Source organism: Geospiza fortis, unplaced genomic scaffold (genome assembly GCF_000277835.1).
Source record: "Geospiza fortis unplaced genomic scaffold, GeoFor_1.0 scaffold443, whole genome shotgun sequence".
Classification (NCBI taxonomy): domain Eukaryota; kingdom Metazoa; phylum Chordata; class Aves; order Passeriformes; family Thraupidae; genus Geospiza; species Geospiza fortis.
In genome coordinates, this window is record NW_005054335.1 from 6,264,411 (window position 1) to 6,287,847 (window position 23,437).

Here is a 23,437-nt window from a genome sequence, read left to right on the forward strand (position 1 = left end):
GGGAGCACGGCCCCGGCGCCAGCTCCGCGCTGTGGGCGCAGTCCTACCGGCGATGGCTATCGGGGGCGAGCCCTGGGCTCCTGGCCCAGCTTGAAGCAGGGGCTCAGCAGGGCTGGCAGTCGTGTTTGCGTTCAGGATAGACGAGCACGATCTTAGGGTGAAGGGGGTGTCAACGTGCCACGGGCGCGGCTGCCAGGTGGAAGGGATGGCACCTTCTGCGGCCAGGTGTGTGGCAGTGCACGCACGGGGCTGAGTAGTGTGAGTGTAGAAGGTAGCTACAGGAAAAGGGAGAGCATCTGCTAGGGATTGTTTTAAAATAATAAAATATTTATCGTCTGAAAAACTGTTTAGGAAAGAAAACATTAAAAAGGAGCATACTGTCATGACTTTATTTAGGTATCGTTGGCATTGACAAAGTACCGAAGGCAGACCCACATGTGCAAAGGTGACCTCAGCAGTGACACATTGTTCTTTAAGGCCCTTGCGGGCCCCCTGTCATGTGTGTGGCCCCACCTTCAAACTGGCTCAGCATCTGGCTTCCTCGTAAACAAAGGTGGGAGGACAACCCCACAGATCAGTGTTGCAAGTTTCACAATCATTCAGTAAGTCACAAAGCCCGCTCTGAAATTAACTGGGAACAGAAGATAATTGTATCTCGCCCAAGCTTTCTGCTGTGTCGGATGTACGGGAATAGCAGTGCCGGCATATGGAAGTTGCTTGACTGTAATGGCTGGGAATAGTTCCTGGCACCTCTGGCTGCTCAAGGTCTGAGCTGCCCTTCCCTTCCTATTGAACCAGGTGCTTCCAGACTAGGAGCTGCTTGTTTTAGGAGGCTGGTGCTCCTCAAAGACTGATCTGCAAGCAGCAATTGATCTGTCTTCAGCTGTGCTGGTCATCCAGGCTTCCTCTGCCCAGAACAAAGAAAGTGATTCCAGGGGGCTGAAGACATGTATCAGGGGTGAGATGGATCATGAGATGTGACCTCATCAGCTCCCAATTGACTTAAGGGAATTAAAATCTCACATATTGATAAGTATATGATGAAAGTATTGCTTTTGAGATTTTAAACTAAGGGCACACAGAACCATCTCTTGCCATTTCCTCATTCAAAATCACAGGAGCAGATTTTTTTAAACAGTATCGGACAATACCATTGTCTTTGGATTAATATATGTGCAAAGGACATTAAGTTCCACTTCTTACCACTGGTGAGGGAATTCATACCTACATCTCCCAGGAGATGCCTGTGCTGCCAGACTAGCAGTTGTTATCCAGACCTTTCATTCTTACCATTTGTGCTGAAGCTATGGCAAAGCATGATTAATAACTCGGTATGTTAGAAATTGCAGCCACAGATCTGATCCTAGACCTACAGTCTTGTGGTCGAAGCACTGTGATAAAAGGGGAAGATTCTAGGTCCAGAGATGTTTATGGGGTTTGTTAATACAACATTCCTATAACATAGTAACACCTGGGACTATGACAAACTGGTTTGCATTAACTAAGTGGCAGTGAGAGCTGAACATGTAAAATACCCCATGAATAAACCAGAGAAAATAATTTATTTCTCCCTCATTTTATATACAAATAAGCTTGGATAACAATAAATCCATTGATTTATTACATAGTCTAGGTTTACAGCTGCCTGGACTTTCTCTATACTAGATAAAGTTTTCTATTTCTTCACATTATAGGTAGTTCAGTTTCATGTGGACTAATGTCAAATACAGTACACTGCCAACAAGACCAGATTTAGGCAAAAGCAGCCAAAGTAATTTTCAATCAGAAAGTTTGTGAGGGTGTGGGGGCCTGGAAAGACAGGAGACAGGTAAGAGTGGAGTTTCCACAGTATCTACAGATGGCCTTGGATCTGTGGAAGCACAAGGCTGCGTGTCACTTGTGTGTAGGAAAAATACTTTGAATTTTCTCAATCACCCCAATACAAATAAATAGCACAATAAATGACCAGTGGTCTTTTGGCTTGTCTCATATTAAAATATTTTTTTTAAAAAGGTCTGTCTTCAATCAATATTATTCTCAGTTTCTTTGGAGGATTTCAGGGTATATTAAACTATTTACTAGATTTAGTACTGCCAATCTGTGGTAGTAGTTTAATCTCCCAGATAAATTAGCAGTAAAATACTGAAGATTGGTATCATATGAAGCATGAGTCTTATCTCAGCAACAATATAGAAATTGGTTGTATTTTTCATACATCCATTAGGAAACACTTTTAAAACTATGTATAACTTCATAACTAACACTTTTAAAACACTACTTTTAAAACTATGTATAACTTCATCCATGCCCATGTTCTTCACTTTTTGGTTTATGCTGTATTATCTATCGCTCTTCCAGATTCCATACAATCTCTTCAAAAAGCCTGGAAAAGCAAGTCTGGTTTGAGGACATTCAGTGAAGACACCTGAATTCTCACCATTTGCTCTGACATAATATCCAGGGATGCCTACACCTACCCTTTTCTCTGCATGCAGTTGCTGCTTCACTCCTTTCCAAACAGTGTTCAAAAAAGTTCAAATCCTTCCTGAGCATGATGCTCTGGAACCAACTGCAGAAGACAAAATTATGCCTGAGCCTGGTTTTCCTCTCTGTTTACAATAGTGCATAATGCAGTGTTTATAAACAGGGTGTCAAATAGAATTCCAGCAGCTCAGTTCGTGATAATTCATCTGAAAGAGGTTCCTTCACTGCTAAGTGTCTAAAGCAAGTGCTGTTTGTAATTTCTGACAGACTTGCTTGCCAGTGAGTGCCTACTGTAAGCACTGGCTAAAATCTGAGCTTTTACCGTGTAAGGTAGCTCTATTGGTAAAGTCTGTCAGGCAAACTCCTGTGGATTGATTTAGCAAGCAGTAGTTGCCTGTAGTCAGCAAAAGCAATGTGAATTTATATATTTCTGGATCAATATAATGGGGTACACATGCAAGGTCTGGGATAAAAAAATAAATGGGTTTCTTTGTGTAGCAGTTTGTATTGAAAGGAAATCAAGCGACATTTTGTTGTTGGGCTTTTTGCTAATACAATATTGCAAAATGCACTCTTAATTGATACTGCTTTACCTGCAGAGATTTTACATGAGGCCTGAAAAAAGGTAGTTTAGTCTGAGTAGTTTAAAATTCCCTATGCTTTGAGGTTAAAGTGAGCATGGATATGTTCCTGTTGAGTGAAAGCCTACTTACACTAATTACAAAGAGTTTTTATTTTTCAAAACTGCATGAAATAATGCAGAAGGCAGATTAAATAAACATATTGTTCATATTCTGTATTTATAACTGCAATTTAAATCTATAATCTTATTTTCTTGGCTTCTTGTTTAACACAATCATAAACACAGAAAGTGCACAGCTAGAAGGGAATCTCAGGAGCTCTCCAGTCCAACCTCCAGCTCAATGCAGGGTCAGTGAAGAGGACAAATCTTGCTGGGCTTTACCCAGCTGGGTTTCAAAACCTTTCATGTCTGGAGGCTGCACAGCATCTTGGGACAACCTGCTCCACTGCTGCACTGTCCTGTGGGGCAAGAGGTTTCCTTTCTCCACACTCTGAGCTCCTCAGTTCTCATTATGCTCTTTGTCTCTGGGCTGATGCTCCAACTCCTGATCTGGGCATCCTGGTAGTGCTTCACTGGGTCACTCCAATTTGGCAATATCTCTGTGTACCACCTCATGGGCTTTTTTCCCCCAGCACAAGATTTTGCATTTGTCCTGGCAGAATTTCTGCTTGTCCAGCCTGTCTAGGTCCTGCTGTAAGACGGCTCTGCCCTTGAGTGTATTGACCAATCCCTCCAGTTTGATGTTATCTGCAAACTTGTCAAGAGTACACAGTACCTCCTCCAGGTCATTGATGCAAATATTAAACAGGACAGGTATAGATTACTGACCCCCAAGCACAGGGACTATGAATCCATAGTTTTTAGTAATACAACACACACCTTTTTCCAATTAATCTCCACTGATCTTATCTAGATGGTAATAAAAAATGGGGAATGTAAAAGGAACATGTTGGTCTTGTGGAAAATGAGCTAGAGAATGATTCAGATGAAAAAGTGTTTCCCCCTTTATGTCATGCTTTTAGAAAACTTAAGGGGAAAGTCCGTCCACTGGCAATGTGTGAAACTTAGGTGATAACCTTCATAGAAAGTTAATCAGTAATTTAGACATTTACTGTGTTTTCCATAAAAATATTTGTTTTTAGGATAATAGCAAGTCAAAATTCTGTGCAGGGAAAAGTTAATTCTTCTTTCCTTCCTTCACCTTCTTAATGTTCTTTATTCATGTAAGAAATAAGGAATAGCTGAAAAAAAGAGAAGCTCTCTTTTAATCTAAATTTCCATCATAAGTAGAATTGCAGAAAAAAAGTACCATGACACACGATTGCTTGCCACAAAAAGAAACCACACTAATAAAATGCATATTCCAACCATGATCAGACTCGTACCAAGAGCTGGGAATGCACAGTGCTTGCTGTATATAAAAGTAAAACCAATATTTAATAGCAGGTCTGTTCTCAGCCTCTGAATATGTGGAAAAATTTAGTTTGTGGGTTGTCTGGGTTACTTCCTTTAAAGCTACAGAGCAAAGCTCCCCCAAATACTTTATATGAAAGCAGAATAATTACCAAACCAATAAATATCTGCGGAAACAGAGAATTTTCTCTCAGGAACTAATCTCCAATGAATCAATATGAACATGCATGCAGGATAAGAAGGCACAGGCAAAGCAAGAAAGAAAAAAATGAAGAAATACTCTGCCACAGCCTGAGGTCTCTTGCTCTCTCATTCTGTTGTTTCTAAGTAATCCATCATGTCATTATCTACAGCTAATATAAAACAAAGACCTATCTGGCCATGTAATGAATTCACTGACTTTCTGGTTTGCTGGGAAAGGTGTATATTGGTGGTATTTTCCTTGATTTTTTTCTGAAGAAGGGAGATGGAGGATTGTAGAGATGAAGGTTTTGGTTCAATTGATATATTCACTGCTCTTTTTTAATGCAAGAGATATCAAAGCTGGTCCTGGCCTGTTTCCAGCACTACACAGGTTGTCCTGCATCCTAGATGTTACGTTAGACAGAATAACTTCTCCAAATGAACAGTGAAAAACATCAATCAATTTTATAGCATGTATATGCTTATATATGTGTGTGGGTGCGTTTGTGTGTATTATTTAATGAATGTGTTGTTATTGCTGTCTGGATCTTAACTGAATCCCATCCTTATTCTGTCAAGTGTTTATTGAAGACTGTGACTAGGCACATACTGCAAAGCTGGAATCTAGAGCCTGAGACCATTTTCTGCACCAATTTGTCCATATTGTCCTCTATTTCCTTCTGCCAATGAAAAGTTTGGGAGTCTGGTAGATCTTCTGCCTGAAGTGCTTTTGTCTAAGTGTCCCAAAGGTTTAGACACTTCAAACAAGGCTTTGTTGCTTTCCTGCATTTGAATTACTAAATTGTAACATGTTAGAGATCTAACCAATTAACATCTCCAAGTATTTTACATTTAATTGATCAGAGCATGTATTCATTGTCTACCCATGTTTCATGAGCATTTTTCTGCAACTTTTGCTTCATGTTCCTGCTCTCCACATCAAGTTCTTTTGTCTCTCAGATTAAGGTGAAAAGGAGAACACAGAGGAACAGACACCATGCTTGATTATTTGTGTACTTAAAATTCACTTTACACTTAAACAGTAGTGCTACCATGCAAAAGACAACAGACAACAATTTGGTAAAGGTCACAGAGTATAAAGGATGACTCAAATTTCTTGGGCTAGTCAAAGAATGTGAACAAAGCCAGACAATAATTTTTTTTGTTGTTTTCATAAGTCTGCTAGTTCCAAGAACTGCAGCATCCTTCAATTTATGATTCAGCTTAAGGTCTCTGGTTGACAGATCGTAAGCACTTGTGACAATAAGGGATTTGAGATGGACAGACTGATCAAATACGTGCTGTTGCCATCTCTGCATAATGGGTGTGCTTCAGTTCAGGATGACATTAACCATTATCTGGAGAGCTTGGATTTTTACAACAATTCACCATTTTGAGAAAATTGTCATATCAGTAAAGGAAAATCCTGACTAGCATTATTTTGTCATTCAAATACTCACAGGGAAGTTTCTCTCAAGGCAGAATATTTGTATGTGTGTGGAATTTCCTAAGATGATCGAAGGTAGCACTTTGACTCTCCAGAAAGACTGTGTTTGTTCACATGCTTCCCAGTTCTACTCTGTATCATCCATCTAATCAGGTGTAAAAATCAGACCCACTGTGATTACACTGGTAATTCTCCTGTCAGTAAACTTAATGGAGCCATAACCACTCTATAGTCAAAATACAGATCTCTGGACCCTTTTGGTCTAACATAACAAGTTCTTCTCCTTCATGAGGTCCTCCTGGTGTTTTGGCTGTCCATACACACAATCTATGGTCCCCTAGCCCTCAATCACTGCCTGGGTGAAATTGCTGCGTATGATTATTTCAAACTCTTCATCCTGCATGCATGTACTTTGATGATGCTTGGTGCTCATAACTGTACTGATGGACACAGAAATGGCCTCAAAAGTCATCCAGTTTGAGGTGTGTCCTGCCTCTTTCTGGTTCATGGAGTTGCAAAACAATATTTTACCTTAGATGATAGCCATATGATGCATACCATATATCTTGGGGAGGCCAAAGAGCAGGGGTCCTGAGAACAGCAGTGTTCTTATACAACTCCTGAGTTCCATCATGGGGTCTGGGGCAAGCTAAATATAAAGATGGGTTCCAAGAAAATAGGTGACCTCACTCTAAGCAGAATCTGATGACCACTTCCCTTCATCGGTAGAGACTCAAATTGAGCAGTAGCTCCTGCACCAGAACAGCCCACCTGCTCATCATGGGCTTGACATGTTTGACATGTCATTATTTTGACATGGTTGCCACACTTGAATTACTGAGAAGCCAAATACACCTGAAAGCCATGAGTTAGCTACTCACAGTGTAGCTCATTCATGTATCCCAAAGCAGGATTTACTTTAATTTCCTAATTCTTGGTATTTTCTTGACTAGCTTTCTAAATATCTCAGTGCAAAAGACTCCCTTACTTACTAAAGCTACTTGTGTCAGATTTTCACACGTTTATTACTAAAATGCTTTCCATAATGCCTAACTCTTATTATTTTGTTAAAATATAAATTCAAGAAGTCTTCTATCCACATTGAAAATTGTGATCAGATTATTCTCTTCTGTGTTTGAAAATAATTGCCATGTACTCTAGAGTTTTTCCTTTGTCCTAGGCCAAAGGGTCTCTATTTTTAAAATCTTTCATCATGGATCACATTTTCTTTGCTTCTAATCACATGCAGTTTTGGGCTTTCTCCAGTTGTTTCATGTCTCTTCCCAAGTACAATGCCCCAAAGGGACCAAGTTCTCTACATGACGTCCTAATAGTGCTCAGAAGAGAAAGGCTTGAAGGCTATACTGCTATTTATAAATCAGAGCATTAAATTTGATTATTTCCACCTAAGTGCAGTACATAATGTAGAATTTAAACCATTTTCATTCCACAACTGCAATTTCTCAAGATAATTCTGAATTTTAATTGTGTCTTTCAATACATTTATGTTTACACATCTTTTCAACTTTGTCTCATCTGTAAACTTATTAAGGCTGTTATTTAGATTGTTAAAAAAAGGTTGAATAAAGTCAGAACAAAGAAAGGTCCTGTAATTTTGTGATATGAGAGTATCAAAATAAAGAAAATGGGTCTAAAATTATACACATTACCAAATTACATTTCATTATATTATATTTCATTTAAAGTATTTGCAAAGAGTTTACTTAATTCTATATATGCTTTGAATTTGTTTCTGGGTTGTTGTTTTTTTTCTGAGTTGAAGTTAGATTGATTAGTTTAATATTTCCAGCCTCCTCTTCATCTACTTTCTCCCCTTTTATTATATAAGGCAGCTGTTATTTTTTTGTCCTTTCCCAGACTTATACCTTTTAGCCATCTTTGACAGATTCTCAAGTAATTGCTAATCTGAAGAATTCACCTTATTCCTAAAATATCCTAGGCTAAAGTCTGTCTGGTCTGGCTGACTTGAGAACATTCCATAACGCTCTCCTGACCCTGTTTTAAATTGAATATTGAGTTTATTTTCATGAATGCTAATTATGCTAGTGAGGTGTCTGCAGCATTTTTTTGTCACATGCAAAAAAAGATTTTAAATATTCCAATCTTCTTGAGATCATCTGTTGTATCATTGTCTTGACTCCAGTCTCATAAATAGTCAGGAAAAGCAATCATAATTTTCTTTTCTCTTTGTTTTTTTTTTTTTTTTAATTCTTGTTTCTTTTTGAAGTGTCTTCTAGCTCTGTGTTTGGTTTTATGCCTTAGTCTTCTGATTGGATCATACTGTTATTTTCTATGTTTAAGAATTTGATCTGATTTCCACTTTTCAGATGGAACTTTGTAAGTTTGAGATCAAGTGAAAGTTCCTGGCTTACCTAAACTAATCTCTCTCTCAATACTTTTCCCTTCTGATAAGTATAGCTTATGTTTTCTGCTACAACTTAATTACTCTTTTCTTTGACTTTTTCATTGACTTGAATTGGTGAAAGTTGTCTAGTTCAAGTCCATGATTGTCGCCTTTTTCTCTATTTTCTTCCCTGAGAATATATACTCTATAATTTCAGTCACTGTCTCAGAGTCACCTTTCATCATTCTTTTCTCAAACAGCTACTTTTCACCGATACAGAAGCACATCCAGAAGAGCCTCTCCTCTCTCTGTTTTTAACACAGAAATAGAAGCAATGAACAATGCTTTTCAATGTAGAGCTTGTTAATTGATCTGTGCACCTGATGTTTCCCTTCCTACCCATTCTTTGGATAGTTAGCTCTCTTGTGACTCTGCTTCTGTGCATTGGGTGTTAAATGATTTGTCATTCGTTCGTGATAAAGGTTTCCCCTGCATATTCTCTGCTCATTCTCTGTTCTGTGGTTTAGTTTGCTGACAACTGCAGCTGAGTCCTCCTCTTCTTTCACCATCATCCACAAACTTTTGATGAGTCCAGCTTTCTCTTTTGTCTGCAGTTCAGCACTAGTGGAGGGCTATGTCCTTTAATGTTAGACTGCCCTACTATGTAGTTATCTTACTCATAACTCTATTTACCAGTAAGGTCTTTTTTGTGCTCATGTTTCAGGTATCCTTACTCCTCTTGTTGATTTTTTGTTATCTCCTCATTATTTCAACTTAGCTTGCCATATTTCTCCTCACTGCACACGATTTTTTTGATTAAATTTGTTGAAAATGGATTTATGTCTCCAAATTGTTCACATACAAGCAGTCATAAAGAGTGAACACATGGTATATAAAATTAAATTCAAGCATGTAGATTTTCCCCTGTTCTTTTTCTTCAATGATTTTTACAGTATTCTTATGTTACTGACTGTCAGAAAGACCAAACAAACAAACAGGGAAAAGAGGTCTTTTATCAAAATTATAAGTTATATTGTGCTTTTATTTTTCATTGTTTACTTGAGTCTAGTAGGGTTTAGATAGCAACCTTGAAGTAATTTGCAGTTGTAATATTTAAATGGCTTCAAACAATGGTAGTAACATTTACCTAATGTTGGTTTGTTGTTTTTAATCACAATTCTAGCCCTGAAGTGGAGCACCAACAGTGTGTGTCTCTCCAGTTGCCTTTGACTGTACTTGATAACATTCCATCCATCCTGACGTTTGTAAACAGATACTTGGATATCCAGCCAGCCCAAACCTCTGACACAGGCTACAGCTAGCAATAGCCTATGCAGAAATAATCCCATGAAATGGTTGACAGCCAGGAAGAGGTCCCTGTTATGTTGAGAGTTGTGCTACTTGCTGTCTAACAGGAACACTAATGACTTCAACACCAGAAGGTGTGCTCTAGTGAGAAACTGTCACAAAACTGCAGTTTCCCATTTTCATAAATTCAATCTTCCCCTTTTATAATTTTGAATTAGTAGTTTTCAGCTGTAACTCCTAGTGCAGACATTGGCCTGACATGGTGAGGAGGCGAGCAGCCACGGCTGTGGACTCAGGGTTGAAGGTCTGTTTGCCTCTGACCTCACTCTCAGATCAATCCATGCCTGGTCAAAGCTTCTCCGTAAGAGAGGCACTGGAGTACGCCTGTTGCATCCTAGAAACTTAATTTAATATATGAACCAAATCATTAACTTACCCAAGGACAGAGAAATGTGAGGGAAGTTTGTAATTCTGGAGACACATCTCGTTAAAAAGTATAGCATCTGTTACTTGTGCAGCACAGACACTGTTTATGTCACCCTGCAGAAGTGGCAGCCTACAGGACTAGAACCATCAAGCCCCATCCATTTATCTACAGTGAAGAAATAGTTGGGAAGAATGGGACGGGTCAGGCAGGCAAGGATTACAATAGTAAGATTACTGTCTTTGGTATATATATATTTTAGTGGTCTCAACAAAATATTGCCATGACTGTGTATCTACTTATATGTTGGGACTTCCTCATTATTTTTTTCTCACACCTGATGATTTTAATGAAGTTTAGAGAAAAACCAGAACAGTGTGGGAAGTTTTGAATAACTGCTGAAAAGTGAAACAGAGGCATCTCCAACACATAGTATTACATAAAGAGCCTACATACATCCTGACAACTAGGAATCATGAGATAGAGGTGCACACCACTGACTCCAAACTTCTTACTCACATGGGCAGAGGGAAGATGGATATTCTTCAACATCCTCTGCAGTTTATATACAGGGGTCCACAGTTTCCAGTTCTTGCGTCATCTAAACATCACAAACTCTCTCAGAGCCCATTTTAAGCAATGAATCTTGAGATAGGAGCATCAAAACTCAGCTTTTCTTGTGGTTATTAGTATTCATTGCATTTCATGCTTAAATACATTCATGGGCAGCAAAAATCTTTATGAGTCAAAATTGTCCTTCACCTGAAATTACTCACTTCCTTCCCAATTTTTTCCCTTAGTATATTGATAGTTACATTATTGCCTCTTTGCTTTGACTTTGATTTAGAAAGCTGCTTTAGTCGCCTCTCAGGTCAGAGATTGATAAGATCAACAATCAATTCTAATAGGAATGGAGATTCACCAGGTGCTTTGTACTTCAGTTGCCTAATAATCCTGCTGCTGACTTGCCCTAAAAGGAGAATTTCCAGTTTAATGCAATTTTTTTTTCACTCCTTTTTTGTTTACTTTGTTTTGATTTGGACCAAAACCTGAACATTTTGAAATTTCCTGTGAACTGAACTTCTAAAAACATAATTCAAAAGCTGCCCACTTGAAGATAGTAGTCACCTTGTTTCTGCTACCCAACGTCTTAAGCTCATGACTTTGGTTCAAGCAGTGAAATGCAGGTATTTGGCTGCCATATATGAGATCTGGCTGCTCTGGAGTCACAAAATCTGAAATCTACATCAGTCCTGGCATGGTCCTGTTGCTGAACCTAGTGTGAGCAAAGTGCTTAGCTTCTGGGAAGCTCCTAGCAATCCAGCCCCACCTTGGGTTCTGCTGAGGTTTCTCAGAGACTACAAGGTCCAGATCACGTTTTAGTGGATGAAACACACTGTTCTGTGAATTTTCTGTTTTGTGTCATTAATACTGCCGTATCTCTGTACAAAGTCCCTTGTCTGATCCATCTTTCTGCCCGCAGTCCCTTCTTTAGAGCAGGCCACCGTCACTACGGTGCTGCTGGAGCTGGTGATTGCTGTCAAAGAAAGGCCACTGCTACAGGGAGAGATGAGAAGCCTGGCCACCCTGAGGAGTAGGACAGGCAGTGCCAGGAGGAGTACATGTACCCATCTACATTGATCCCCAAAGCTCCATCCAGTCATCCCTTGTACTCCTCTTCTACTAAATCCCATCTTCTCTCTTTAATGAAAGTAACTTCAACATAACAAAAAAAATAAAACAGGACCTGGCAATGAGATTTCTCACTGGGCCCCGTATCATCCCCATCACGTAACACACTCTTTGGCATAGTTTTGACCTGAGTCAGCAAGTCCTGAATAATGCCAGGGGAATAGCACTGGCTGGGAACTGTTTCCAGTAGAAAGTACAGAGATGACTAAACCACTGGAGCTGGCTCCTTGTTCTTAGACTGTCCCAGCACTGTCCCAGCAGTGTCTGAATCGCAGGCCATGCAACATGGTACACTTCAGGGGTTTGCAGCACATTTGTGCAGTTTCACACTATGAAAACACTGGTCTGGCAGACTGAAACCTGAGCCTTCACACAATTTTAGCTACAGAAATAATAATTATACTATACAAGTGCTGGATGGGGGCCCAGAGGAAACCATGGCCAAAAGCTATGTAAGTGTGGGCATTGCCCATCAGTTACTGCTTCTGTTTCACTTAGTAGTACAGACGTAGACATGATCATCTGCCTACTTGAGCTGTCTCTAATTAATTTCCATAACTTAAAACCTAATAGCATGAAAACAAAGGGTTTTTTGTCACACTCTATCCAAACACCTACCAGTTTTCTGTCTGTGTAACCCAACCAAAAACTCTCTTTGAGTCAATGCACTCAACTTTTAAATGGTGCTTTGTGTAAGCTCCTGGGAGTTTTTCTCCCAGCTAGTGATCTCCAACCACAGCCTCCCCTCCCCCCATCCCGACACAGCTGTTGGAGATCTCATTGTCTCAATTGCTCCTTTCAGATGCTGCTTCATACATCAAGACTTTCTGGAGTCTCTTCTATGTAAGAGAAAGACATTAATATTTATGCATGTTAATATTCTTTCCAAATATTTGCCAGCCTTTTCAGATTCCACCTCTTTCCTTCCCTGCTTTCTGCTGCACAGCTCTGCTTCAGTTCAGGTGAATGTTTTCAGATGCTGAAGCTCCTTATGATCATTCCCAGAACATTTTTGTAACTGAACTATAAATTTCAAATGTTTTTTGAAGAGGACCATGTTATCTCATAACTGATCCTGTTATTTGCCTCTGCATCTGTGATTGCAGTACCTTGGACTCGAAGGCTTTTCTGTTATAGGAAATCGGTTAACTCCCTCCCCCCATGGTGGGGGAAACTATCTTCCGTTCCCCACTCTTAGGATTTATTTATTGTCTTGAAAGTTTTTTGTATATACTTGATTGAAATATCCATCTGAATAAGTATGTTAGAGGAAAGGACACGGAAAATATTTGTTACAAACAAAAGTTTAATGCTATTCTGAATTGACTTCTTCTTTTACATCATTAAAATAAAATCTGTAAATCCTTCATGCTAGAAGATAGTTACAGTTCTGAACTCTGCAGTATAAAATATTGGCTGTTCCTTATCTGCTGAGTTCAAATAAGGGCCACACCACAGGGCCAGGCCCTTCACGTACTCATGAGAGCTTTGCTATCCACAGCAGCTGCAGCAACAAATGCAGCACCTGAATGCAGGCAGAACAGCCACTACACACAGGTATTACACTGAGCACTGAGACATTTACTTCACGAGATAAATAATTAGATGGGTCCTTGCTTGCCAACATTTGAGCTCCCTTTCCACACCTTACAGGCTCTGGTCTGAGAGAACCAACTCCAAGAATGTGCCTGGTATTTGATAATCAAAGCAGGGCTGAGAGCTGTGGTGAGCTCTGAAATCACAGGGCTATGGGACCAGAGGGAAAACAAACAAAATTTTTGTGCAGTCTCATTTGCATAATATCTATCAAGTCTTCAAGTAAATTTTAAAATTAATTTTTAAAACAAAAGAACTAAATTTACAAATATACACGATATTTTGTATAGCAGTCTAAGCCTCATCTGTCCCCATTGGGTGGTAATCATCACACTTTTTTTCCCAGCAAAATGAAGACCATGATTATTACCGTGATAATTGTTACAAAAGTAAAATTGGAGTCCAATGAGAAAACTTGTCATTAAACTAGACAAAAAAGCAACATTGGTGTTAAACTGTACTTTCATTAGTACCAGAATGAGCTAATAAATGCTATTAGTTACAGTTTTGCTCCTTATTTTCTTTTGCCATTTTATTCCTAGGCCTTGTGGTTTTGTTAAAATAGGAACAATAAGCATCTGTAGTGTCCTGGGTCACAGTCTGAAATGGCCTCTTTCAAAGCATATCAAGCCAATAAAACTGGAAAAACAGGTCTTAAACAAAATCCAATGCTAACAGTATAAGCCTGAAGTGTACTCACTAGCTAATTTTTTACTAATTACACTTGATTACAACAGATGAGAATGACTTGGTTTTTACTGATAGCAGTAGAGTAGATGCACTGAATTTCTTAGTCCTTTCTCCTGCCTGGATACCTCCTGTTGTCTCAAAATGGAGAAAAGGATCAGCTTGCCCTTCAGTAGTAAGAGAGAGATCACTTTTCCTTCATGTTTCCTAAACTCTTTGCAGCATTCAGTCATGTGCCACATTATCCTGTAAGTGTTGTGTCACTATACTCCAAAGTACAAATTTGATATGATCATTGTCTTTCTTACCATTTTTAATACTCAAGCTCTCCTTTTTCTTCTCTATCTCAGCCTTTTGTTCTTTCTCCCTCAGAAGGCTGCCAGCTTAGTCCATGGTTCCTACCTCTTCTGCCTTCTCTAGAGATACAATGAAAATTCCTTAGGATGTGAGATGTGGAAATTTCCTTTGCTGGTCTGCCTCTCACTGCTTTTTAACTTCCTTTTCGAGTATTGAACTATTCTTCTCCCCATCCCAACAATGCCTCTAATATTTCCTTATAATTTAAAAAAAAATCTTCCAAGTTCCCATAATGTAGCCTAACAACACATTTTGTAATGCCTTGATCTATTAAGAGTAATGTTTCCCTTATTTGTGCACTCTAGCTATTTATTCATCAGTGTCTTGGCCATTTATAGACAGCAGAACAGCTGACTTCAGCTGACTATTACAGTTGGGGTTTCATTCCTTTTCTAAATCAAACTGTTATCCTTGAGATGGATGAGGCTCCCCTCTTTTCCAAAGGCAGAATCCATGAAACTTTTATTGAAAATGAAATGCAGCTTGGAAGAGCAGAAAAAAAATTGTTGCTGTAATGATCACAATACTAGTTTTCCTCCTCACTGTTTCATAAGGATCAAAAATTGCCCCTAAAGGTAGGACTCAAGCAAATCAGGGACTCAAAACTAGTTAAACAAGGGAATTAGAACAGATATGTACCCATAAGTGTTGGAATCAGCAAAACTTACTAAAGGTATATATGCCATTACCTGGTAATCCTGCCTGCAGGAACAAAGGGGATGTTGATCCCGTGTATCCTCCGCTGATCTTCTGTGTTATTCCATAACATTCTGCTTATTTCACAATAAGTTAATGAGCCTACTGTGTTGCAACTCCACCCCAGAGCTACTTAATTCATTGGGCTGGCAAGTGTACTGTTTGCTGGATACCAGCAGAGCTCCCAGGTCACCAGGGTTTGTGACATGACCTGTGATTGTAGTCTGGGCAGAGTCTGGGACTAGCATGAGTCCATCCCTGCCAGACTCTGTCTTGTGACCAAGGCACCTCAAGGACATTTAAATAAAGGCCTTGGTCCCTTTAGGTCCCTCCAGCTAGTCACTTGTTGATCCCTCTTTTTCCCTACCAGAAGCTATTCCCCATGATGATCCTGTAGCATGTCTGCCACTAACAGTAAGAGAATGGTTAATACAGTGATTTCCTCTGGAAAAGGAAAAGGCCTCAGAAGGTGCAAGTGTTTATGTTGGCTGTTTAACCTTGACAAATATCATCTTTGGACTTGACTCTTCTAGGCTGAGTGATTCAGTTCACCCTCCCTCCTTTCCCAAGGGCTGGGTAGTTGGGGAAATGAGTCCTATCACACTCATGCCCACACCACCAGTAACAGAATTTTGCTCTGGACATCAGCGTCTAAGATGTAGGAGAACAGAAGATTTCACTGTAGGATGCTCTACGCAGAGTGCCATTGTTCTGCCAGTGCAAGAGAGCTTTTCATCCTCCCAGACCAGACTAGTCAAGATTCAGGAAGCGAAGAAGAATGGAAATGAGCATGATAGTCCATAAAACACATCCTGTCCTCAGCTAGAAGATGGCCAAGCCAAACAAATCACAGAACCTTCCACAAAAATCCAATGCTAACATAAAAATGAGGCATAAATGGCTTTCTGATGGTAGTTTTGTTATAAAATCCCTCATCACTAACAAAATCATAGAGAAAAAGCCTTCTTTTCTGTGTGCAGAAAGGGGATATGCCTTGAGATACAAAGCACTTGGGATGTGAAGGAAGTCTTAATGGGTGACTTGCTTTGATTAAGTCAGCCTGTGAACTTTGAGCACTTATTTCTTAGGCAATCTTCAAAGACTACATTCCCTCCAGATTCCTCAGAGTCAGGCCTTTACACGAAATGTACTTGCCTTTGTATTTAAGAGTTGTTTGCACTATAGTAATTCTTGCTTTCTCAGCTTACTGAAACCCTCATTACTGCCTGTGATCAGTTGGTACCACCAGTCATTTTCCATTTTTTGGGTTCTGCTTGATTTCATCTGGCTTTCAGAGCTATGCTCATCTCTGCACACAAATAGTGTCTCAGTTCTTCACTATCTGAAGGAAGTAATTACTGTGCTCAGCCATCACTAATGCCTAAGCAAATTTCAGAAGCATGGGCCAAGACAAACTCTATTCCCTATCACACAGTCACCCCGACACAGTAAGTTTTCTGATTTTTGTTGCGAAGCCTCCGTAACGTGGTCTATGTCCGGCACTGACACAGCTGTAGTGTCAAAGTGCAAATGCCTGACATTCTTCAGTGCACTTATCCTCATGAGGAATACATTTCCCTTCTCCCTGCTTGTGGATGAGAAGTGAGGTCTCCAGAGGATGAGATTTAAAAAGTTGCATCCCCGTACACATCTGACTATCCTTCCTGGCTGCAGAGAGACCCTTAATAGCTGCAGGAACTAGAACATCTAAACATGAGTTAGAACCCATCCTGAATTTCTTACTGAAAGCTGCAGAGGAAGTAGTTTATGATTTGGGGAAGTGGGCATAAGTGCTTTGCAGTCCAAAATATTACTGAAGGTGTTGGTTAATATTTCTACCTGCTCATAGTTGGTTTCAAAAGGTAGCTGATATATTCTGTACTCAGAAGAAAGATTTCATTTCCCTTGTGTTTATTGGTAAAAGACCAAAAAGGTACATCTGATTCCAAACATAAGTTAGAAAGACAATGAGTCCATCGTTTGAGAAATGACCAAAAAGAATAATTTTGATTTTGTTGGGTTGTTTCCTCTTACGATTGGTTGGGCTCCAGGCAAAGAACATGCACTTGGCAGTGAGAGACAGTTACTCCCACTGCACTGTCATTGTAAGTCAATGACTAACTGGAAATGCATAAATAAATACACAGACAAGATTGGTAAAGACATGATGACCCTAAAAAAGCAGCTGAAGACTGTAGGTTAAAGTCACATGCAACCTCTAGCACACCTTGAAAACTGATCACTGAACATTTATAATATTTGCATTCAAATTGAACCACACTGTAATTTGAAACTAGGCCACAAACCAATTTTGGCTACAGCAGTAATTTTCAAGATTAAACCACTAAGCCACGTTGTTCCCTTTAGAGGTAGATTTTAAGAGCAGAAGCAAGGCAGACATTTCTGGGCTCCAGTGTGAGGATTTGCACGGGAACACCAACCTCATGGCATGGTTTTGAACACTACTGAAATCTAGGACTGAGGTAATTTTCAAGGTAGCAATAGCATCAGTTTCATGACTGTACCACAGTAATCTTTCCTGACTAAAAAGAGACGGAAAACCTGATTTATTGCTGATAATAAGATCAAGATTGGGCAAACTAGGGTTTTTTGGAGAGTTGTCAGAGATTCTAGGCATTTTCTGTATTAAATGCTGTTCATATAAACTACACCAGCACAGCAACACTTCTTTACAGGTGCCCATGCTAAATATGGCTTCTCAAGTGAACAGTAAAGTTCAGAATGCGAAATACAAATATCTTTAATTTAATAAATTCAGTAAATAAACCTGTAAGTTCTCAGCTAGAAGGACAGAAAGTTGTATGAGAAAGACAGCATTTGACTGGCTGCGGAATGGGAGCTCTTGCATTAGGGATTTTGTTGGATGGTATGTACATGACATGTGTTTAAAATTGGTTAAAATAATACAGAGAATGTTTATCTTATTTTAAGACATGAATACAAACAGCTTTTGGCAGAAAAGAAATATTACAAACAAAAACAAAACAAAAAACATCCCCAACTCCAAAACGGACTCCAGAGAAGTTAGGAGTTCTTTCCAGATAAAGCTCAGATGTTATACATATGTCAACTGCAGGGAAAAATATTAGGATGAACCTGTGAATTAAAGCTTCTATAGTTTTGAGTGCCTAGTCTTGCAAATCAGTGAAATTAATTTTCAGAAGTCAACTACTGGATTAATACAGTAATAATCTTATAACTTTCTGATTAATGACCTTCAAATGCTGTGTAAAAAGAGTATGGTAAGAAATTGGCTTGCAACTATTTGCTAGAGAGGTTCTCTTTGAAACTGATTCTTCAAACAAATTTCAAGAGGTCCAGTTCTATGTGGTTTTTTGGTTGTTGTTGTTGTTATTTTGTTTTGTTTTTTTTTTTTAATCAGAGGAAGAATGATGGGAATATCAGCCTTTCTGTCTTGCTAGTGAAAGAAAAACAAACAAAAAAATCCCTCTTATTTGTATTCCTTGGCAGTAAAAGCCATGTAAAGAGAATACCCTTATTCCTCTGCTATTCTTTTCACTGATGCCATCCTAATCTCAACCTGTCCATGCATTCCCCTTCTGTTTCTTATTCAGAATATGCGTAGTCTGGCAAGCCTACAACTTAATTTATCAATTGTCATTGTTAATTTCTTTTCCTGGTGCTCTTATCCATCCACATTTCTTCCCCTTTGAATACCACAACATCTAGGTTTCCCTTTTTTTTTTTTTCACAGTTCCCACAACCTCGAACTCTCCCACATTCATGCAGCTCATAATTCCCTGGAATCTCTATATCCATCTTTTTCTTGGTATTCGTAGTTTCAATTTTACAATAAGCTTTCTTCCCCACAAGAAAAACAGAGCACTCCAAGAACAGAAGCTTCTCTTCCCTTAGAGATAACCAGCAGTGAGCTTTTTTTGTTAGTCTCACATACAAATCTAGATCTATGTTACAGAACCTAGAAGTGCAAAAGAAGGCAATGAAAAATCATACATGTGAGATTTGAAATGAACTTACAAATGTCCACATTCAGTGACTTTTCTCCCCTTTTAGTAATGCTTCTGATGATACTTCAGTGGAAGTCAGATACTACAAGAGCATGTACAGACAAATATAATAATTTCCACAAGATTAATATGCTGTAAGGCAAATACTCCCTTACCTTAACCTGAGGTAAAGCAAGTTTTATCCTGGGGAATTTTCATAGCCTCTGTCAATACTGTTGAGGGGAAATGGGTAAGCAACCCCATGCAACAATGATGTTAATAGCCGGACACAATCTGAAGTGAAGAGATGAACAGTTGTTCCAGATGCTGTCCTTTAGGACTGTCATGTCCACTCTTTAAATCTAGTTAAACATGTTCACTGCGTTTGCTATTAACAATAGTTGACCAACAATATTACTGCCCCTATATTGTTTCTTTATTTCAAAACTTCATTTCCTCCATATATTACTGTTTCTGTTTGGTTGGATAATTAAATGTGGAGTGTTTTCCTTTAACCATATCCATAGCAGAAGTTCAATGTAATGTAAATGGTGATTAGGTAAGCTAGGGAAACTCCTATAGGTGCAATACAAAGCATCACCATGCAAAGCTGTGAAGGAGTATTGCAAAAGGATTACTTAACACTTTCATTAGAAAGACATGTCTTCCTGTCAGATTAATTAATCTTAATTTTGTAGGTATTATGCAGGTTTTTCAAAACACCTTTTTGATTTTCATGTGTATTTGACTAACTGGTTTCCAGCCTGAAACATAAGATCCAAATCCCACCAGTCACAAAACCTTTACACTGATTTCAGTGGGTTTGGATACAGCCACAAATCCACGCAGCCAGGAAAGCAGTTACAAATGCAGGGGAAAGTACTACAATGACAAATACAGCTCAGACTGACACTACATGCTGCAACTGCACAGATCTCCTCTGAGAAGTGTAAAATCTGTGCAGTAAGAGTTTCTAAAAGCGTAAAGAAATAATTCAGCAAGGATGGAAGGTGTTGAACTCAACCCTTGTCATGGAAGATGAAGATGAACTGGAAGCTTATGGCTGGCTCAGCAGTATGAATCATAAACTGGCTGTGCTCATTAACACTTACAAGAAGTCAATACAACTCTATCTGTTCCTTCTGAAAGCTTGAAAATCTGTACTTCAAGATTCTGTCTCAGAAACTTGAGAAATAAGACATACAAGAGTAAGGAGTACCAGTAAAAGTAATTTGAACAAATATAACTTTAATAAGGGGCTAAAGAAGCACAATAAAACAATAAACCAGTCAGAAATAAAAAATTAATCTACAAAATAAGTTAGGTCAATATTACTAACCTTCTCACATGTCCATGGCAGCCATCCAAACATAGACTAACATCCTTATCCAAGCAAAGAAGTATCTGAAATAGTCTCTGCAGTACGTGGAACTGCAGGGCATGCATTGCTGGGTAAAAGGCAGCTTTTGTTATTTGTGTTGCCACTCTTCAACTCTACCACCACTCCTGCTGCCTTCCTACCCACATCTGTCATCATTGCCAGAGAACTTTCCCAGCTGCTGTTGGTTTTCAGCCTGTGAACTCTTTTGGGCTTTCTGGGAGACTACTTGAGTGATTCGCTCGTGCATGAAATATAAATTTACCCTTCAAAAATGGACAGTATCGGCCATGACTTTTACTTTTCTCAAGATCTTTCACCTTCCCATTTCTGACTGCAGCCACTGTCAGAGCAGCATTTGTCTATAGGAATATTTGTCAAAGAAAGATTTCATTTCTGGAGGTTTCCAGACATGGCTTGCAGTCCTTCAATCACTTCAGCCTCATAATTTTTTTTTCTTTAATAGAAGTATTCTAAATTATTGCACATCTTGCATGTAAATGATGTGTTCACTTTCCCTCTTTCCCAACAGGTGCCAAGAGAGGACTCTTCTTTTAGACAAGTCCCTGCCCACACTGAGTACTTCAGTAGCTATAAGGTATTTCTACTTCCATTTACTTTGAACTGAAGAACATCTCCAGTAAGGAGAACAGTGAGCTGAAATTTCCTTTCCACACTGCATTTTTTCCTAGTAAATTTTAGATAAGTATTTCTGAAGTGATTTTCTGGGCAATAGAATACGAGGTAATAGTGTGATTTGAACCCCATTCTGCTAAACACATACACCATCTACTTTCAATTACTTTGATTGCTTGATACCCAACACCTAAATTCAGGAGACTAAATTCTCTATAGCAGCGTGTGGAGGAATCTAGGCACCTCTGAATGGTGATTCTTAGCAGGTAAATTAGATAAATAAATTCAGAATATGTGGCCACACCCTCTATAATCTACAGTTCAAAGAGAGAGGTCTGCAGGAATGCCCTGCAGGAGGGATGTACAGCTCAGAGAGAATGTGGTTCAAAGTACCACCAGTATCTCCAGTAGGCAACAAATACTCTTCATTAGCTCTCGTTTACCAACAAGTTTAGACCTCATCCGTCTTGCTCAGAGAAATTACCAGGCAGGTCTGTGCTATCCTTGGTGCTTTGGATGGACTTTTTGCCTCTAGCATAGCACAGCACAGTGCAAATGCAAAGCCTAGCATGTGCCTTGGTGCTGCATTCAAGGCAGCACTTCCTCCTGGATGCCAGAAAGTGCTGAGACTTGGGTACAATAAATAGAAGCATGGACTGCATCTTCCCAGGAAAAAAACACATGGTAGATAATGTTTTCTTTAGGGGCCAGCCCTGTCCCTTGGGATCAGCATTGCTCTCCCAGCCTGTGGCTTGTTGCTGGGCTCAACACTGTGCTAGAGCTCAGCCAGGTCCAGGTGTTCACATGGGTTTGCAGCAAACCCAGCAAGCTTCTGGGACCCAGAGATCTGTGGGGTGGGGGTATTTGTACTCCCCAGCTGCCCTACTCTTCATAAGGAGATCAGGAGGCACCTGACCTGGATGGGCTTGCTGGAAACCAGGTTGGATCTGTCAGTGTAGTTTTCTCTGTGTGTTTTGCTGCAGAACGGTGGCAACACTGGTCCCAGAGGTAAAGTGGTGTGAGAAACAGTGGAACTGTGCTTGTGCCAAACCTTCACAGTCTTTCCATAACTTGCATGAATAATCTGCAATCCAGATAACTGATATTTGACTGTTGTGAGAAATACAGATTCTAGGAGTTTTCAGGATACTAGACAATGAAGGAACTGTGAGGATAGACAGAGTATTAATTTTAAAAAAATACTTTTATAAAAACAAAAGCAAAAACCAGGAAAAAAACCCCTTAAAATACTACCATTATCAAAGGTGAAAAATTAAAAGCATTAATTAATGAATCTTCAAATAAAAGAGGATACGAAACAAAGTTCTAACAGACCTGTTCTGTATAAAAACATTTTCTTCCTCATCAAGCATTTATAATCTTTTATAAACAAGTGTATTTTTTATGGAAGTGAAAAGTACCACAACCTAGATGCTGCCATGATTCCTCCAATGAAAATGAAAATATTTTGATTCTTCACATTAGTTTAATGCAGAAAAAAAAAACTTAAATAAAGTTTGTTGACCTCTGCTTGTATAATAAGTATACTGACATTAATCACAGCAGCTCCCCTAAGTTTTCTGAATGTCTTTTGGTGTTATACATGAGAAGACTGACATACTGACATTTGTAGGGTTCATAAGTAAACAATTCAACTTGACTGGCACACCCTGTCCTTTGGAAGGAATTGCACTACTATTTTCCCATGAAACTTGTGTATATATAAAGGAAAGAACTGCGTGCATTATTTCAAGGGATGAGGTTAACAATAGGAATTTAAACAGCTAGCTATAAACTCAGTAAAGTGAGGATTAGTACAGACTGTGGTGCACATTGATTCCAGACTGCAGATTTGTGGATTTTCATTTTATACTAGGTAAACAACCACACTGTACCACTAATGACATGCTGCCTCCCTTCTGGGTCTCCAGCCCAGTCTGCATTTTGTAGATGCTGACAAGTCAGTGCAGCTGAAGCCAGCAGATGCCACGAGTGACTGGTGGCTATCAGACAAGTTCCAGGCATCCCCAGTGAAGAGCACAAGTAATGAAACACTTTAGAGGCTGCTTCTGTAAATTCTGGGATGTATACTTATGGAGTTTACAAAATACCATACCTGGGAGCTGAGATGGCTAACTCATTTGTGTTTGTAGGGGGCTCTGATCCTATGGTAAAAGGCATGAAAGAAAATAACTATTT

General features: G+C 39.2%; 1 protein-coding gene across 1 annotated transcript in view; it reads right to left on the bottom strand.

Moving 5' to 3' along the window:
- Positions 1-23,437, bottom strand: part of GHR (growth hormone receptor) — a 147,627-nt gene that overhangs the window by 116,322 nt on the left and 7,868 nt on the right. The window lies entirely within an intron of this gene.